Raw genomic sequence first — 6,000 nt, 5'->3', positions numbered from 1 at the left:
AAGAAAGTATGGTAAATTCTTCATCAGGATCATATTCTCCGAACTTTTTATTTTTCCTTGAGGTGTTAATCTTTAATGTAAAACATGCAGCATAAGTGAATACACCTCAGAGCAGCACACATATAAATGCAGTATAGGCAAGAAGGCTACAAAGAATTTTTCTGCCTCTCTCCAGGTACCAATTTTCTCATTTCATCTCTCTTAGCATGTAGATAGCCTAGAGGCACTTCTGGACACTTTAACTTAAGGCCCTCAAGATTTCAGTGTTTGAAGAAACTACTGCAAGCTCTAAATGTTTTCTTTTCTCCTCCAGACAAGTGTAGGAACTTTTATTTAATTTGGGAGGAGTCAATATCCATCAACAAAACAAGGAAAACTACTGGCCCTGAACTGTGTCTCAAGATGCAGTAAAGTTATGAGCAGTTGATAAATTGCCAAGAAGGTTGTACTTATCTCATGAATATCTAGCTTCAGTAAGATCTGCTGTCCCCACCCTGAGGTAGTTGCACATTGCTGTCATATTGTTTCTTCAAATGAAGTTAGACTATGGCTGTAAATTAGATTATGCCATTCTGAATGGGTAGAGGCATCTATGCTGACAGATTTGAGTATCTAAAAGCAACAAGATTATGTATCTGGGAAGGGAGTAAGAACATTTAAGGAGTTATAGATTTCAGTAGAAACTTATGAAGTAACGTCTTCTTTTCAATTATTTTCCAAACATTTTATTTCTGAATTTAAGTAGGGTCTAAATGAATTCAATACTAACTTAAAATTTAGGCATTACAAAAGATTTTTCTCCTTTGGGTATAATATTTTGAGAAGAAACATTCAGGAAAGAAATTTGAAATGCATAATTTGTGTGCTATAGTGAGCATCTCTGAACAAATTTGTGTATTTTTGGATCTTCCTTTTTCTCCAGTTTTGCTTTCTAACACAAAAAACCCTCACTTAACTAAATTCCCAGCTTCATATCATCAGTGAACTTGATGAAGAGACATTCTAATCCTTCCGCCAAGACTTTTCCTAGAAAGCTAACTTTGTCCTGTAGCAAATTATCTCCACCTAGAATGTACTCACAAATCAAGAGTCAATACCATATTGTCCATGCCTCATACATAGGTGGAATTGTTTAACTACCTCTACATATATTGGTTTTGGTGTGTGCTCCAAGAGATTTAGTTTCTTGTAATGGTCACATGGAGCACTGTGACCATTGCTTGAACAAAAACACAGTGAGGAGTGTAGTCTCACTTGGAACTGTCTCTGCAAGTCTTTCTCCTGCTGGCTAAAATAATCACACAAGAAGGAAAATATCTAGGTTCAAAGGACTCCATATGGTGTGAAGCAGCATATGGACTGTTGATATTGTGTCACCAAAGGAACTGTCATTTTCACTGGGTTACTAGGTACTCTGATGAAGTAGAGGCATCTTTTAGTAAAACATTTCAATTAAAAAAAAAAAAAAAAAAGTAGATGGATACTGAATACCTAAGAATATAACTTGTTAATAACACCATTAAAACACAAATTCACTTCCAATAAGCCAAAATTAAATTCATAATCTCCAAAGTTCCTGTCACAATTAATGGCAAGATCACAGCCTTAGATCAGAATATTCCAAAGGTATCTCTATTACAAAATTCTATTATTCTATTAAAGTTTGAGGTGCTTTTTTTTTTATATATATATGTTGAAAATTATATTTGGTAATTCTAGGCTAATGTAAATGATTAAATTAAATCTATCATCGTGGTGATAGTCATAGTTCTAGTGAAAAACAAGGCATGTTATGCAAAGAAAAAGCATTCTGATAAGAGGAACAGCTCAGAATGGTGTCTTTTCTAGTCTACTGCATACTTTCTCGGGAAGGTAATTTTCTCCACTTCCCAGGGGAAGAAGGCACCACTGATTGGATTGCTACAGCAGCTTAAAGAAGCTGCCACATTCTCTTTTTTGAAAAAAGAAAGAAAAATTGCTTTGCTTGGATCTCTAACCAAACGAGATGTTTCACTGCAATGAATACAGACTGCAGAGGATCTAGGAAACTCCTTTGGCACTTCCAGACAGTACCTGGCTCAGCACACAACTGTTCTCTGACATAACTCTCCCCTTACACTGCATAAGGGAAATAGGTGACTGCATGAAGGTTCTCAGCAGGGTATCCAATAGAAGGAACTACCATTGTCCCCTGTGTGGCTAATGGAGAGAGACCTAATGAAGCCCCTGCTCTAAATCACTGCCTGGTGAGGTGCCTACCTATTGCCACTGATTACATAGAGAGTTCACAGTTTTCATTACCTTGGGTATATAGTATAGTTGATGGACCTTGATTATCACTGAATTTTAGGATGTGCAGATAGCTTGCCTGTCTCTTTTTAATCTTAACTCCCTCCTGTGGATTTAATCCTTTGGTCTGAGCAGCAGAAAAATTCAAATTTAAGAGAGATTATTTTCACCTTCTACCCCCACCCCTTCTCAGCAAAGTCCAAGAACTTAATACAGTATGAAGGTCTCTTTGGAAAGAAGTATGATCTTCGGTGTTTGAAACCAAGTGATCCATATCTAATTCTTGACTGAAAATGGCAAAATTACTGTGCTGAAAACTAACATGTCAAAGTAGCACAGGTTTTCAAAGGTGTTGCATTTTTGATCTCTAGGTTAATCAAGGACTGCTATAGAGATAAAAAGCTACTTTTTCTGAAAGAGTGGTGCCTTTTTTATAGCCCAGTTATTGACAGGTGAACCTGTCATACTCTTAATCACTACCCAGGGACATGCTGGTAATATTGTGAATTGTGAACAATATTGAAAAAATAGTAATTTTTAAAAATATAATTGCACACATAATTAAGCAGTTTGAGGTTTTTTGCATCTTCTATCTGTCTAATTCTAAGGCATGTCCTCTCTGGAAGTTCTGAGCACAATATATAGTTCTATAAGTATTTTTCTTTCTTCTTTAGTATATGAGTTGGAACACTAAGAATATGCTTATCTATGACCAGTTTTAATAGCAGAAATTAGGACAGAACTGCTAAGTCTCAACTATCCCTTTTGCTTCCAAATCATTAATCCATTAATTACTCCATTTTGAACACATACTCCATGTTCAGTGAGAATGGTATGGAAGTTTTAGTATGCAGCATTTTAGTATGGCTGCAACAATGAAATAAATGCAAGAAACTCTCATACTAAAGCTGTTATTCCCAACTTGGTTAATAGTCTTATATCAATACTTCACTTCCCAAAGAATCTCCTTGTTCTCTATCTTTACAAGAACTACAGCTGTAAAAACAAAACTATAATAGTACTGGCTTTTTTGTAAAGGAAAGCAAGACCTCTCTACTAATAAAACAATCCAAGCACTCAAGGCATTATTTATTTTCAGATAACTGACAAAAATAATTTGACTATGTGTCTGTATCAACTATGCATGACCCTCAAAAATCACTGGCAGACCAAGAATTTATAACCAGAACACATTCCCTGGACAGTGCAACTATATGGATTAATTTCATTAAGAGACTTAATTTTGAAGGATTTGGGAATATTTTTACAAGGTTTAGGAAGGATTTCTTTGGGATTACATGATAAGCAATTTTGCTTAACTGCTCACATTAACTCTCTAGGCAACCATGAAACAGATCAGCCATCCACTGATTGTTAATTCTTATCCAAGATTTTGTCACCATAAAGGGAATATCCTTGTAGGTCACTATAAACTTTAACCAGCTAGTAGAAAAAAACCCCCTGTGCTTCAGCAAGGATCTCAGTGCTGATGTTCTTTGTACTGCTGAGTTTGAACAGTGTGCTTGTACTCTTCATATTTCTGTTCTCTTGTGTTGCCTTATTTGATCTAAAATGATATTTAAGTTGGCCTATATTTAAATTGATCTCTATTTGCCATATGATAATTTTCCTTGCCAACATCACTTTCAAAGCTCTATTAATTGCAAATTTAACTTAGGAATTTAAACTGAACATTAATGTCCTAAGATTAAGATATTAATTCAAGGGAGAAAATATGCATAAACTAAAATGTTTTAGCAGTTGGATGTTGGTAGCTCTACTTGCAAAAATTAGCCACGTCAATTTTATGCCAAATGTCTTGTTACATGAACTGGGAGAACAAGGCAGAGAATTAGGGCTTTTATACAAATTCTGGAAAAACAGACTTTAAAAAAAAGAACTGTGTGCTTTTTATAACTTTGGAAAACCTGAAGTTTTAGAAAGAAATGTACTTTTCTGTGTTTAATTTTTTTCCTAATGAGATCACAACTGCAGTAATATACCAAAAGGTGAGAGTCCAATGCTGAGCACACTGTTCTGTTGTATGCTATTATCTGAAGGTAAATATGGAAATACACAAATAAACCAAGAAACTATGCCTGCAAATACCATTGGGAAAAATAACAGAGGCAGCTGTGCACAGAACTCCAACAACACGGGACAAATTTATGAGCATATGTAGATGTACTTAATTTTTGTTTAAAAAATAGATTTTACCTTTCACTGCAGATAATTTGTCTTATTTCTTTATCAAATATTGTGCAGTAGAACAGTGTTATTTTGCTGGTACAAAGGCAGAAAGGAAGTGAAAAAACAGTCAAACATAAAACTTATACTTGAGTGAGATTTACTTGCTTGTTTGGTTTTTTTGTAATTTGCACATTTAATTACCTGTGGGAGAGATTCTTGTGAACACTGGATTTTTCAAAAACAAAATGAGGTGTGAACAACTACTGATGCAATATCTGCCAAGAACTGTTAAATTCTAATACACAACCCTAGAATAAATTTAATGAAGTTTTTATTTTTCTATGTTTAAACCTTGCCTTGTAGCCTGGGAACTTCAATGTTGAAACTGAATGGCAGCAACTGAGATTTCCTGACTCAAGGAAATACTTTGACAAAAGCAGCTAAGACTATTCTATTCGGAAAGCTGTAAAACACAAACAGCTGTATATTTCTCACTGGGCTACACTATTAGATCACTAAAAAATTGTATCAGCAATAATATTGCCCAACGGCTGTTTTTCACTCAGCTGCTGTTATGTAGGTACTTTCACCAATAAACAATCCTGATTCAGAGTTCAGCACTGGTGATTTGCTTCAGAACAGTTGGACTGGTATATTACAGCGCTATTACCTCTCTTCCCTTTGTTGCAAATATATTATTAAATGTTTTTATTATAGCAAAGAAATTCCCAAATGCTTGTCACCACCCACCACTTCAAGATGAACCTCATCAACAACAGATTGTGCGTACCTGCAATTCAGCTTTTAGTGGAATAAAAGTGCATGCAAGTGAGTTAATGCAGAATCTCTTTTTAAAATTCAGGTACATAAGTGGAAAATAGCTAGAGGACCTAATTAATGGTTGCTGTTGGACCTTCTGATTCATCTGCAGAATTAGATGTGGAATTGAAAACCCAATCTGCTGTAACACACGGCACAAACCATCTACTGAAAAATATCCAGTGATGAAATGAAGTCCCTTATTATGAAAAACATTATATTTGATTGCCAAGTGACAGGAAATACTGTCTGTACTTTTAAGGTACTTTAAATATTAATATAGAAACCTGAGTTATGTATCAGTTTCTACGTGTTTGAAAAAACAGTATGGCAGAATTCTAGAGCAGCAGAAAAATCCCTTTAGCATGCCATTTTAGTAATTGCCGATTTCTGACTTATGATCTTAATTCTCTGACTAAAAATTGCCTTATTGTCTTGATATTAAAAGATCAGAGAAAAAATGCCACTGAGAAACAAAACCAAAACCAGGCATTTGCAACAAGGGCAGCACACCCTACCTTCAGCAGAAAATGTGAATTATATTCTATTTCAACAACATCACGTAGCCTGACTAATCCACTTTAAAAAAAAGTCTTTTAGGAAAAACACATTTTGATAGAACACAGACAGAAGAGGATATGGACTGTGTATGTAAGAAATAACACTGAGAGCTTTTGACTAGTGTGAGTGTTGACTCACGAG

This window comes from Sylvia atricapilla, chromosome 4, assembly GCF_009819655.1.
Source record: "Sylvia atricapilla isolate bSylAtr1 chromosome 4, bSylAtr1.pri, whole genome shotgun sequence".
NCBI classification, from domain to species: Eukaryota; Metazoa; Chordata; class Aves; order Passeriformes; family Sylviidae; genus Sylvia; species Sylvia atricapilla.
The sequence above is the reverse complement of the archived record's forward strand: the minus strand, read 5'-3'. Positions refer to the sequence as shown.